The sequence below is a fragment of the Arachis ipaensis genome, chromosome B10, assembly GCF_059453495.1.
Source record: "Arachis ipaensis isolate K30076 ecotype BB chromosome B10, ASM5945349v1, whole genome shotgun sequence".
Taxonomy (NCBI): domain Eukaryota; kingdom Viridiplantae; phylum Streptophyta; class Magnoliopsida; order Fabales; family Fabaceae; genus Arachis; species Arachis ipaensis.
The window spans coordinates 58,400,268-58,415,130 of NC_142435.1; the positions used below are offsets into that span (position 1 = coordinate 58,400,268).

General features: G+C 41.0%; 1 non-coding gene across 1 annotated transcript; it reads right to left on the reverse strand.

Moving 5' to 3' along the window:
- Positions 1–13,226: 13,226 nt before the first annotated feature.
- LOC148580190 (small nucleolar RNA R71) lies at positions 13,227–13,330 on the reverse strand. The gene has a single exon (XR_015899361.1). It is a non-coding gene; the product is annotated as a small nucleolar RNA R71 (small nucleolar RNA).
- Positions 13,331–14,863: the final 1,533 nt, after the last annotated feature.

Consider the following 14,863-nt stretch of genomic DNA (forward strand, 5'->3'; position numbering starts at 1 on the left):
AGCCACCAAAGCAACAGAACTTGCCTTCTCGCCCTCCAGCTCCTTCTCCAACTTGGCCACCTTCACTTGAAGCTCCTCCTTCAAACCTTTCATTCTATCAAACTCCCACTTAGCCTCTTCCATAAAGGCCTTAGTAGCATGGAGGGGAAGATCTTGGACAGTACGGTACATAACAGCTCCCATATGTGCCATCTTTATGCTGAAGAGAGACGTCGTCAGTAGGGATGGTACCATAAGGACCAATCTACTGATCAACAAACTCAACCGCATCAAAATCAGGAGCGTCGAGGTTGAAAGGCTCAGTTGTCTTCTATTTTTTGTTTGGAGGAGCACCAGAAGTAGCCACAGAAGCTGGTGGAGGATCGACCAAACGAACCCGAGGAGTAGGGATTACCTTTCTCGCCCTCGGGGAGCTCGGTACGGCCGGCTTCGACTGAACCTGGGACGACCCCTCCCCGGCCGCCTTGGCCGAGATGTTTTCAGCTGTAGAAGCCTTCCTTGCCCTTTTGAAGGCCTTCATAGATTCATTATTTTTAATCATCTCTGCAAGAAAAATACAACAGTAAGGAACCAAGTCACAAATCAGAAAAGAGCTTGCAAATAATATGGGAGCAGACAAAAGAGAAGAATAAAAAAATTAACTACCCAGCTCAGTTCGGAGGAGAGAGGGATTGGTTAAAAATTTCTTTATGTCGAGATGGGGAGGCTCCCCCCAGTTTTCTTCCAGAACAGTCACGAAAGCTTGCTCAGCCTCATCCAACATTTTCCATGTATATCTAGATACCCTCACATCCTTTTGCCATTCCAAGGGAAAGGCGGGCTCGTCATTTTCATCCAGAAAAAAGAGCCGAGCTCCTTCAACAGCTCGGACCTTAAAAAAGTAATTTTTAAAATCACAAAAAGATTCATCAAACATGGAGAAAACCTTTTTTCCCTGGGAAGCTTGGAAAGAAACCCAAGCGGCCTTCTTCTTAACTACCCCAGGCTTTGTCAAAACAAAAAGATAGAAGAAAAGGGATTGTAAAGCAGGAATACTGAATCCATGACACAACAATTGAAAGATTTTTATGAAACCCCAGGAATTGGGGTGAAGTTGGGAAGGAGCAACATTACAGGACCATAACAGGTTGGTCTCAAAATCGGTAAAAGGAAGAGTGATATTCATTTCACTAAAAAAGAAGTCGTAGGCATAGAAAAAAGGGCGCTCTCCAGTAATTCGGGTAGAGAAACAGACCCTCTCCTCAGAACTCGGAGATACAATCTCATAGTTCTTTTCATCACCTCCATTACCACACATCTTATGAAATTGCCTAAGTTGCTGACAGAACTGAGAGTCAACCAACGAAACACACAAAAGAACCATAGAATCCACCCAATCAGCCATGCCCTCAGGGACTTGGGAAGATGTCTCAACAATATTTTTGCGAGAAGACATGAGGCCAACTAATCTCACAACAAGAAAAGAAGATCGGATTACTAAAAAAATCTCGGACGAAGGACAAAACAACTCGGCTAATATGATTCAGACGACACAAACAACAAAAGGAAAACCCCAGGACCCACACAGAAGGTCCAGGGGCATCTTTTGGAGGAAGTCAGGGAACAAGGATTCAGAAAAGCCTACAAAACTAACCAGAAAAACCCTTTCTAAAGTGAAAAAGAAAGCAGCATCCCAGAAAGCTACAAATCATACAAAACTGAAATAGCTACCTTCCGAATTTACAGTCTTAGCTTATCAGCAAGCAAAATGGCAAAACATATGAAGAAGAAGTCATCAAAGACGCCACCTTTTTCAGGAAAATGAAAATCCCCCAGAATAAGCAAAATAACACGAAGAAATAATCGTTATCTTTCACAGAATTCTTCAGCAAAAGCTATCAGCGTCACAAAAGGAACAATCTTTCGAGAAAAAGCAATGTGAGCCCCAGAAATACAAAGGGACCATTTCAAAAGCAAGAGAAAACCCTCAAACAGCAAAAAAGCAGGCGCACAGTAATACGAAAGAAGAAAAAAAAACGAAAGAAGCACAAAGAAAGAAAAACCAACCTGAACGAAGGAAGAAGCTTCGAAGGAGATGAAAATGGAAAGACGGAATCGCCCAGAAAATTGCCGATTGACGCCGCAATGCAAGAAAGGCAAAATTTAGGCGAAAGCAGAAAGTGAGAGAGTGAAGGGAGAAGTTACAAAGAAAAACGAAAGAAGAGAAACCGTTTCTGTGTGCAAAATTCAAATTAAAAAGCCAAGGGAAACGGGGCAATTAAAACCAATTAATGAAGGTATTAAACCCTCGCACGTTCCCAAGAACAGAGCGCTGATATAAAAGCGCGCGCTCTCAGAGGAAAAACGTTCCACATTCAAAAACTCTACAAAAAAGGAAGTCGATAAATGCTCGAGTTCGGCTTCACCAGAAAAGGATCGAAGTCTAGGACTCGACCTCAAAAAGGAAGACCGAGCTCAAGCAGGGGCACTGTTCACACCCTGGGTAGAGCTATCCGATCCGGGATGTTCAGTAACAAAGCGACCGACCTCTTCAGGTCAGGCTATCCGACCTCTTCTCAAAGAGCTCAGTCAAAGCGATAGGAAAGCCCAAAAAGGGGCCCAACTCAAGGAATACGACCCAAATCCAAAGGCATCCCAAGCCTATAGAGAGAAGGGCGGTTCCCTTGAAGATAAACTGACCTCACTCAAAGATAAGATAAGATAAGATAAAAATAACTAACTTATCTTATCTAAGAAGGTCACTCCACACTATTATAAATACACTGGAGCACCCAGGTATAACTCATACTATGATTCTACCAAAAACCTTCTTAATACCCTTGCTAACTTAAGCATCGGAGTCCCTTGCAGGTACCCCCCACCCTCCGGTGACAAAAGAATCAGCATCACAGCCAGTCCAATAAGCCAGACACGTCAGCACCGACCAGCGTAGAAGATCTCATCCGAGATCTACCTACAGTTTCAGGTAACCCTCGGAACAGTCACCCACGCGTACGCGTGGGTCTAGATTGTGCTAAACGCACAGTGCCCGCGTGATGTTCGCGCAATACTCGGGTTTTTGTACCAGAAGTCCCAATATGGCATACGGCGCGTACGCGTCGGCCACGCTTACGCGTGGCTCGTCAAAGTTTTTTTTTAACAGAAACAGGGCACTCTCTTAATCTACAAGAATTTTAAAACAATCAAAATTCAAATTTAATAACAAATATTTTTTAGATTTTGAAATATTTTTTCACATACAAAACACACAAAACTTACACTTCAAGAAAAATATAATTTAACAACAACTATTCTAATCATGACATGAATTTAACAAACAATCTATCAATAAAAGCAAAATGTATAAGAGTATAGAAAATAAGAAAAACTACCTACAATTGCAACTCAATTCATTCATTGATTATATATACAAGAGAATGGAAAGAGGTTACCATGGTGGGGTGTCTTCCACCTAGCACTTTCATTTTAAGTCCTTAAGTTGGACATTTAGGAGGCTCCTTGTCATGGTGGCTTATGCTTGTGTTCATCCTTGAACCTCCAAGAATGCTTGTTCTTCAATTGGTTGTCAGAATTTCCAACCATCTTCACCAAGCTTGGGTGAGGTTCTTCCCAAGATATGAGCTCCCAAAATTGGTTTTCATGTTGTGATCCGGGATCCCATATCTTATTTTCACACCCATCTTCTAATTGGTCATCATTGTTCCATCGGGGTGGTAAGCACATGGAATTCTCCTTTGAGCATCCAAACCTCCTCCTAGACCCAAACAATTTAGCTTTACGCCAACCATTGCTCCTAAACCTTGAGCTTCCAATCTTGATGAGCCTAACATTATTATTCCAACCACTACACAATTTTCTCCTACTCTTAACTCCACAAAGAGCTCTAAGTTGCCCATCATTTTCAATCAAACCATATTCAAGTGAGAAAACAAGGCTTAAGGATAAGAATTTTATCCACTTGAATGTTGTGTAGGATGGTGACTTAGGAAGTGGTGGTTCCAATGATCTTGCAAGCTCCACTCCCTTGTACTCTTCTATGATTACCTCCACCTCTTTACAACCTTCCTCAACTTCAAACCCTTCCTCTTGGTGGCTCTCTTCTAATTCAACCTCTTCTTCATTGTTCACCAAGGGCATGGGAGGTTGTGCATCTTCTTCTTGACCAACCTTTTCCAATCTTTCATCATTCATACTATGCCTTGGATGTTGCACATTATCCTCCTCAATACTAAATTCAAGCTCATTGGAAGAAAGTTTAACAACTTCCACAAGATCATCAACAATATCACTTGGTGTGGAAGTGTTCTTGATAAACCACTATTTTATGGTTTATATTGTGTTTAATTGTGTGGTTTTATCATGATCCTGACCCACTTATTCAATAAAATAGCATGGAATTATATTTCCTTCCTGAAATTATTACATGAGTGAAAACTGCTTCCTAGAGACTTTTAATTGTACATTTTACTTCTCCTTTATTCCATTCGATGTCGTGATCTATGTGTTAAGCGTTTCAGGCTTTATAGGGTAAGAATGAGTTGGAGATTGGAAAGGAAGCAAGCAAAAATGGAAGAAACACAAGAAATTGAGGAGATGACCAGCGAGAAGCAACGCGGCCGCATGGGTGACGCGACCGTGCGGAGAAGATCAAATCGCAGTGACGCGGCTGCATGGATGACGCAACCGCGCGAAATGGAAAAGTAAGAGCGACGCAGAGGCGTGGACGACGCATCCGCATGGCAAAGCAGAAACGCGAATGACGCGTCCGCATGAGCGACGCGATCGCGTGACCTGCGCGATCTGCATAATTTACAGTTTCGCTGGGGGCGATTTCGGGCCCTATTTTGACCCAGTTTTTGGCCCGGAACAGCAGACTAGAGCCAGAGAACATGCAGAAACCAAAGACAACATTCATTCTACACAGTTTTAGTTTTTAGATCTAGTGTTGCTACTCCTCTAGGTTTTCTCTCTACACATTCATAGTTCTTAGGATTTTAGTTTTCTCTTTCTTTTTTTGGCATTGGAACACTGAGAAGAGTTATTACCTCATCAAGACTTCGTCATTCTAGTTCGTTTTCTTTACTTGGTTTAGTCTTCCATGTTCCTTGTTTTGTTTAATTTTACCATTGGAATATTCTTAGGATTATTTAATACAAGGATCACTTTTATTTTTAATTGACTATTTTAACTTTATTTACAATGTCTTTCTTTAATTCCTTTTTATATGCTATGAATTTTACATTCACAATGAGCGAGTAGTTCCCTAACTTGATGGGGAATTGATTGAAAGGAACCCTTGAGTTGGAAGACTTGAAAGAAAAATTGCAATTGGGTTTATGGTTGGATTGCCTCCTAATCACTAACACCATTCCCTTTTTATTAAGTGGATTGCAACTTGTGAACGGACATAGCATTCCAACTTGTTTGACTTTCCTTCACCTAGCGAAGGATAACTAAACAGGATAACCTTTAATTGTCAATTAATCCTGAAATTCATTCCAACAATAATAGGGATTCCAACTAATCAATTCCCAGTCAAGGCTTTTATTTACATTATTCAAATTTACCAATTTAATTTCCTGTTTGCCCAATTCAAACCTTTTTTTGAAAACCTCTGATTAATAAAATAGCACACTTTTCTGCGACTCGTTGGGAGACGACCTGGGATTCATACTCCCAGTATTTTAAATTCAATTTTCTGTGACACGTTTCTAAATTGAGGAGCAGATTTCTGGCAAGTTAAGAACTATACTTACAACGTAAATGTTTTAACAATTTTTAATTTGCCAATTTCTGCACACCATCAATTTTTGGCGCCGTTGCCGGGGGGTTGCAATAGAGTGCTAAAGTTATTAATTAGAATTTATTTATTTGCATTTTATTTTATTTTGCTACTATGAGCTGCCTGTTTCTTTCGTCAAATGACGTGTTCACTTCCTGATCCGCGCTTGCTAGTATTTGATCCTGAAATTGAAAGGACTATTTCACGAATAAGGCGAGCTCGGCGTCAGTTAGTCTGCTCTGAGGGCGATCTGAAAGTGAACTTGAGGAAGAAACCAACTCCCGTTCTACTGATTTGGTTGATTCACGTGTAGACGATATGGCAGCTAGGAGAGTTACCATCCAGGAGGAAGGAGCCCCTGATTTTACAATGCAACCATTTCAAGCACATCACCCAGCGGTGGCTACAGATTTTGAAATAAAGACCGCACTGCTCAATTTGATGCCCAAGTTTCATGACTTACCTGCTCAAGAGCCCATCAAGCACTTGAGAGATTTCCAGGCAGCCTGTTCTACTGTCAGGCGAGATGGTACAGATGAAACTTCAATTCTGCTGAAAACTTTCCCATTTTCTCTTGAGAAAAAGGCAAGAGAGTGGTACTACACTCAACCCCTAGCAAATGTATCCAACTGGGATATGCTCAGAAAAGAGTTTTTGGAGAAATTCTTTCTATCTGAAGTTACTGATAAACTGAGGAAAGACATTTCCACAATTGATCAAGATGACAACGAGACGCTCTTTGAATATTGGGAGCGCTTCAATAATCTTCTAGAAGCATGCCCCCACCACATGATTGACAAGATAGTATTGCTCAGCTACATCACACAGGGTATGAGGCCCCAAGATAAGACCACATTGGAAAGTGCTAGCAATGGGTCTATGAAGAAGTACAAGACCACTGATGAGGCATGGCAATTGATCAGCGACTTAGCTGAATCTACTAGGAACCACAGACAGAAGCAAGGCCGTTCAAAAGCCGTTGCAGAAGTATCCTCTAGCATAGAGACTGCTGCTCTAACTCAGAGTATCTGTGAAATGACCAACTTGCTGAAGCAAATGCAATTGAATCAACAACAAGTTCAGCAAGCTCAACCTCCTTCACCACAGCAAGGCCAACAGTTAGTCCTACAGAGAGCCTGCGGAATCTGTGCAGATTATAGTCATTATACTGATGAGTGTCTACAGCTCCAGTAGGAAGATAACACCGTGGCAGCCACTCATAATTTCTACGACCGCCCCAACCAAGGGTACAATCAAGGTGGCAACTACAGCCATGGATGGCAGGACAATTCAAACCAGAATTGGAGGGACAACAATAACAGAGGAGGCAGAGATAATCAGGGAAATCAGAGGTGGAATAATAATAACAAGAGGTAGCAGAACCAACCTTATAGAGTACCTCACCTGAGGCAATCCCAAGGACCACAGAATACCCAACAGCAGACCTCTCAATTTACTCATTCTTCTTTATCTCCTAATGAAGAGTTACTACAATCTTTTGAGTGAAGGCAACAGACCATGGAAAATAACATTATGAATAACATTAATGCCAGTCTGAATGGTCTGACCTCTACTTTGCAAGCTCTTGTTTCACAGATTGGATCAATGCAAAATTTCAGTAACCAACCTTCAAGCTCCACTGGAATCCCCTCTCAACCATTACCCAATCCAAAGGGAGGCATTAATGCCATCACCCTGAGGTCCGGAACCACACTGCAGGAGAGGAATCAGGAGGAGCTAAGCTCACCAGAACACGCCTCAGCTGAAGAGGTAGTAGAAATAGAAGATGTTGAAGAGGAAGAAGATATACAGGACATAGCTGAAAAAGAAGAAGTCCAACCACAGGAGGAAGCACCGAGAGGCGTAGACACTGTAGAAAACACTACTCCTATTCCATTTCCACAGCATGCAAGGAAGCCCAGGAAGCAGCTGGAACCCGATCCCAAAATGGTAGATATTTTCAAAAAGGTTGAGGTAATCGTTCCTCTTTTTGATGTTATTCAACAAGTACCTAAATATGCAAAGTTTCTAAAAGATTTATGTATACATAAAGACAAAATTAGTGAATTAGAAACTATTCCTTTAGGTAGTTCTATATCTGCTTTAATGGGAGGATTACCTGAAAAGTGTAGTGACCCAGGTCCTTGTATAGTTAGTTGTACTATTGGTGGAGTAGTAATTTATGATTGCATGTGTGATTTAGGAGCATGTGTCAGTATAATGCCTTTGTCCATATATGATATTTTGAGGCTCCCTCCCTTAATAAGGTCGGCAGCTCGTTTTGTGTTAGCAGATAAAAGCATTATTACAGTGGCTGGAGTTGCTGAAGATGTTTTAGTGAACATTAAAGGGCTTACATTTCCCACTGATTTTTATATCTTGGAAATACCCCATAATGACTCGGATAAGCCATCATCAATCCTACTTGGAAGACCATTCCTGAAGACATCAAAATTCAAATTGGATGCTTTTTCAGGAACATACTCTTTTGAAATAGATGGCCGCACAGTAATCTTCAATCTGAATGGAGTCATAAACAACCCTCCAGAAGATCATTCTATCTTCCAGTGTGATGTCATAGATGAAACTGTAGCTGCAGTTCACAAGGAAGAATTAGAAGAGAGGCACACTGGACAAGGTCCAAGTGTGGGGACCCTCTTAACTGACAATGAGGGCACTTCGCCATTTTCACAAGCTCCAGATAATCCAGAGCCTGCCCATGATCAGAAGTTAGAGTTGAAACCCCTCCCTCCACATCTCAAATATGCTTATCTTGAAGATGAGTAGAAGTTTCCGATTATCATTGCAAGGGAACTTACTTCTCAACAAGAAGAGCAGTTACTTGATGTACTGAGGAAGCACAAGAAGGCAATTGGGTGGAGTTTGGCAGACATAAAGGCATCAACCCTCAAGTATGTGAGCACAGAATATTTTTAGAAGAGGGAGCAAGACCTGTCCGTCAACCCCAAAGGAGATTGAATCCCACTATCCTGGAAGTTGTCAAAAAGGAAGTGACTAGACTATTGGAAGCAGGTATCATCTATCCCATTTCAGAGAGTGAATGGGTTAGCCTAGTACAAGTGGTGCCCAAGAAGTCTGGAGTCACTACAGTGAAGAATGAGCATGGAGAGCTCATGGCAACTAGAGTTCAGAATGCTTGGAGAGTCTGCATTGATTACAGGCGTCTCAACCAAGCAACCCGTAAGGATCACTACCCACTTCTATTTATTGATCAAATGCTGGATCGCCTGTCAGATAAATCACATTATTGCTTTTTAGATGGTTACACAGGTTATTTCCAGATTCATATAGCTCCTGAGGATCAAGAAAAGACCACTTTACATGTCCTTTTGGGACTTATGCTTACAAACGAATGCCCTTTGGATTGTGCAATGCACCAGCTACTTTCCAAAGGTGCATGATGAGTCTTTTCTCTGATCTTATTGAGGACTGTATGGAGGTTTTTATGGATGATTTTAGCGTTTATGGTGATTCTTTTAGCCTTTGCTTAGATGGATTATCTAGAGTATTAGATAGATGTGTTAATACAAACCTTGTATTGAATTTTGAAAAATGTCATTTTATGGTAAAACAAGGGATTGTACTAGGACATGTGGTATCTAATACTGGCATTTCTGTAGACCCAGCAAAGGTGAATGTTATTTCTAGTTTACCTTACCCCTCTTCTGTGAGGGAAGTCCGTTCGTTCCTTGGCCATGCAGGTTTTTACAGGAGATTCATAAAGGACTTCAGTAAGGTAGCACTTCCCTTATCCAGATTACTACAGAAGGATATTGAGTTCGAGTTCGGTGAAGATTGCAAGCAAGCGTTTGATAAGCTGAAGACCGCACTGACTCAAGCTCCAATTGTAAGAGGACCAGACTGGAGCCAGCCGTTTGAAATCATGTGCGATGCTTCCAACCATGCAGTAGGAGCAGTGCTAGCTCAACGCGAAGGTAAGGACCCTTTTGTTATTGCTTATGCGTCTAAGACCTTAGACACTGCCCAGTCCAATTATACTACTACTGAGAAAGAGCTTCTTGCTATTATTTTTTCTCTGGATAAATTCTGAGCTTATTTACTTGGTACTAGAGTAGTAGTGTATTCAAACCATGCAGCTTTAAAGTATCTATTAGCCAAAAAGGAGTCCAAACCAAGACTTATACGTTGGATACTGCTATTACAAGAATTTGATTTAGAAATAAAGGATACGAGTGGTAACCAGAATTTAGTGGCAGACCACTTGAGTCGCTGATGCCAAGGCATCTTAGGCTAGTTTCACTAGTATTTTTCTGTTAGTTTTAGTGGTTTTATGCATTTTCTTGAGCTTAAGTTAACCAAGAATGGTTAAAAGAATAACAAAGCAATGAACCATCCAAACAATATGATTTTGATGCAAATTCCATGAGTTTTAGTTATATTACTTGAATGCTATGAATGGAAGATTTCTCATGAAATTTTGCAAGACTTTGATGCATTTGTTTGGATGATTTCAGGGAAGAAGAGGCTAAGCAAGGAAGCAACAAAATCAATAAAGGAAGCTTGAATATCACATGTGGAGTTTAAGTTCCAGTTTAAGCCTAAACTGGAGCTTAAACGCCAGAATCATGAAGGCTAAGAAATGCTGGAATTGAAGTTTAACCTCCAGTTTGACCTTAAACTGGAGGTTAAACGCCAGAATGAAAAGTCTCACCAAAGAAGCATTCCACGTTTAACCTCCAGTTTGACCTCAAACTGGAGGTTAAACGCCAGAATGATAATGCCACTCAGGAAGGAGTTCCACGTTTAACCTCCAGTTTAACCTTAAACTGGAGGTTAAACGCCAGAATGGGAAAAGCACCAGGGAGCCATTTCCACGTTTAAGCTCCAGTTTGACCTCAAACTGGAGCTTAAACGTGTTCGACCAAGTTTTCTCCTCCAGGGTTGCTCTCTCCATTTCCACGTTTAAGCTCCAGTTTGACCTCAAACTGGAGCTTAAACGTGTTCGACACCTCCAGGGCTACCCTTCTAAGCTTCCACGTTTAACCTCCAGTTTAACCTTAAACTGGAGGTTAAACGTGTTCGACCTCCAGGGCTGCCCTTCCTATATCCACGTTTAAGCTTCAGTTTAACCTTAAACTGAAGCTTAAACGTGTTCGACTACATGACTCTCCAGGGCTGCCTTCTTCCATTTCCACGTTTAAGCTTCAGTTTAACCTTAAACTGAAGCTTAAACGTGCTTCTACAAAAGGCCTCACTGGAAGTGTCTGGCGTTTAAGCTGCAGTTTAAGCTTGAACTGCAACTTAAATGCCACTCTTGGAAAAGGTTTCTGGACCAAAAATATTGTGGTTTAAGTTAGTATTTGAGCACAAACATTAACTTAAACTTATTCTGGTATGAAACCCAATTGAATATCATGGTTTATGGGATTGGGCCTGAAGGATTGATGAGTCTGAAATTTCAATTTATTGAGTCATGTGCCATTATTTGATTATCACTAAGTTGGCTCAATGAATGTTACAGAATTTGGATCAGCAGCCTCATCAAGATTATGGATCATAAACCCAAGGCAAAAGGAAAGCAGGGAGAGGCCTCAAAGCCCAAGAAACACAACAGAAGCTCAATATAGAAAGTGTATAAATAGGATAGAATTTAAGTTAGAAAGGACTTTTACCTTCACTTTTAGCTAGTTTTCATATCTTTGTAATTGAATTCAGAGCTATGACTCACTAAACCCCCTTTCATTGGGTTAGGGAGCTCTATTGTAATTCAATGAATCAATAATAGTTTATCTTCTTCTTCAATCTTTTCTCTTGAATTTTGTTAGAATGCTTCTCGATCTAATTCCATTGGGCAGTTGTCTTGGGGAAGAAATTACCCATAATTGGAATCCTTCGGAACCTTGGGAAAGGAATGGAGGATTCATGCTAGAGAAGCTTTCTCACAGTGAATTGGATTGGGGTTTGGATGGATATTGTGACATGTAATCCTACCAAATTGTGGTTCATGAAACTGTGTGGTATAATCAGTGATCGAGCATCATCTCTTCTTATGAACATTTAAACCAAGGGATTGGGAATTTGTTCATTTTTAGAGAGAATTGGTGAGCCAAGGGATTGGGATCCAATCATATAAGATTGCCAAGCAAAATTCAATGAACGCATTGCTTGAGGAAGAGATAAACATGTTTTGATTCGGAGATCTCAATATCTCCTATAACCCAATGAATCCCCCAATTCTGATTACATCTTCTCTTTACATTCTGCAACTCAATTCATGCAATCACCCCCATTCCCTTTTAATTTCAGCAATTTAGTTTCTGCTCTTTAATTCATGCAATTTAAGATTCCGCCATTTCAATTTCTTGTCATTTACTTTTCCCGCCAATTTTACATTCCGCAATTCTCATCTCAATCTTGATTCCGCTCAACTAGAACACACTTCTAATCCGAATTGCTCACTCAACCAATCCTTGTGGGATTCGACCTCACTCTATTGTGAGTTTTTACTTGACGATAACCGGTGCACTTGCCGGAAGGAATTTTGCCGATCGTGCAATTTCCTAAATCGTAGCATAACTAGTTTATGCGCATCAAGTTTATGGCGCCGTTGCCGGGGATTGGTTTTCGATTGACAATTCTCCAATTGGAAGTTAACTAGATTGAGCATTTTTTTTGTGTTTTGATTAATTCAGTACAAGTTACTTGTTGAATTTTAATTTCTGCACTCTGTTACATGCTTTCTTTCTTTATGCCTTTAAATTCAAGCAACTAACTCACTGACTCACTAACTGTTTGAATTAATTCCTCAATTGCTCTAACCATACTCTTCCATTAACCAAGAGTATTTCATTTGTTTGTGCATGTGCTGTGTTCTTGTATGACAGGTAGGAGAGGAGAGACATCAACTCCTCCATATACCGAACCAGAGAGGACCCTTCATAGACTGAGAAGGGAAGCAAGAGGGAAGAGAGTAGTGGGAGAAGAAGAATCTGAAGGAGAATCTGAGGACAATTTTGAGGAAGCTTTAGATCTCAACATGGATAGAGAAGTTCACAACCATGAGAGAGCTGATGGAAACAATGCCATTCCTGAGAGGAGGGTTCTTAGTTCATACATAAACCCAACCTCTGGGAATTGTGGTAGCAGCATCCAGAAACCACCCATTCAGGCCAACAATTTTGAACTCAAACCACAGCTAATATCACTTGTGGAGAATCATTGTTCATTTGGTGGAAGTGCTAATGAAGACCCAAACCAACATCTCACAAAATTCCTAAGAATTTGTGACACTGTGAAGTCCAATGGAGTCCAGGAAGATGCATATAAACTGCTTTTGTTCCCATTTTCACTTAGGGACAAAGCAGCTAAGTGGCTGGAATCATTCCCAAGGGGGAGTCTAACAACATGGGATGAGGTGGAAAGCAAGTTTCTGGCACGTTTCTACCCCCCACAAAAGGTCAATAGGCTTCGATCTGAGGTTCAGACTTTTAGACAACAAGATGGTGAAACTCTCTACGAGGCATGGGAGAGATTCAAGGACTTGACAAGGAAATGCCCACCAGACATGTTCCATGATTGGGTGCAATTGCATATTTTCTATGATGGACTCTCTTATGAATCAAGGAAGGCTGTAGACCATTCATCAGGAGGTTCATTGAACAGGAAAAAGACTGTGGAAGAGGCCATTGAAGTGATTGAGACAGTGGCTGAGAATGAGTACTACTATGCATCAGAAAGGCACAACACTAAGGGAGTCATGGAGCTGAACCATGTTGATACAATTCTAGCCCAAAACAAGGTGTTTGCCAAGCAACTAGCAGAGCTTACCAGGCAATTAGAAACAAAGCAAGTGGCTGCAATACACACACAAGATCAAGAGGAAGTAAGCATTGAAGGAGGTGATTGGGAAGAGGCCAACTATGTGGGAAACCAACAAAGGCAATCATATGATCCACATTCCAACACTTACAACCCAGGATGGAAAAATCACCCAAACTTTGGGTGGGGGAACCAACAAACCCAACCACAAAACCACAAACCTTACAACCACAAACAACATAACAATTCCACATACCAAAACTCCAACCAAAGATCATACCAAGCCACACAAAACACTTACCCCCAATCATCATATCATGGCCAAAATAATCAACCTACCCAACTTAATCCGAACCAACAATTTCAAGATCAATTAAACCGGATAGAAGGAATGATGGCAACCATGAGTCAAGACATAACCGAATTGAAAAGCTTCAGGGATGATGTGAGAGCTACCTTAAGAAACCATGGTGAAAAACTCAAGAGGATGGAGTCTCAAGTAGGAGAGCTATCTCAACAGGCCGTCAAATCAACTGCAGTGTTCCCTAGTGACACAGAAAAGAATCCTAAAGGGGAACAAAAGAGAGTGAGATGGGAAGAATGCAAGGCCATCACCATATTGAAGGAAGTTTCAGGAGAAGAAGGAATCAGGCCCTCAGAGCAGGAGCCAGAAATCTTGAAGGAAGGTGTGGAAGAAGTTAAGCAGGAAAGTGGAACTGAGCAAGCCAAGGAACTGCAAAAAGGCATGCTGGAAATATACCAACCAAAAGCACCATTTCCTCAGAGGTTAGGAGGAGGTGAAAAAGGGAAAACCTATTCAAGGTTTTTAGAGACATTTAACTCTCTCCATGTCAATATTCCCTTTCTTGAGATTCTCCATCAAATGCCTACACACATCAAGTATTTAAAGGAATTGTTAAGCAAGAAAAGAGTTTTGAAGGGAGGACAAACGGTAACAATGAACAAAGAATGCAGTGCTCTCATCAAGAAAGACACACTCTCTAAGAAAACGGACCCAGGAAGTTTTCATATCCCTTGCATCATAGGGGAAACAAAAATTGACAGAGGATTCTGTGATCTAGGAGCTAGCATAAATGTGATGCCTCTAACTCTTATGAAGAGGCTACAACTGAATGAGGTGAGATCCACTGATGTAATCATACAACTGGCTGACAAAACTCAGAAGCAAGCTGAAGGGATAGTTGAAAATGTGCTGGTGAAAGTGGGGGATTATTACTTCCCCACAGACTTTGTCATTGTGGACATGGAGGAAAGCTACTT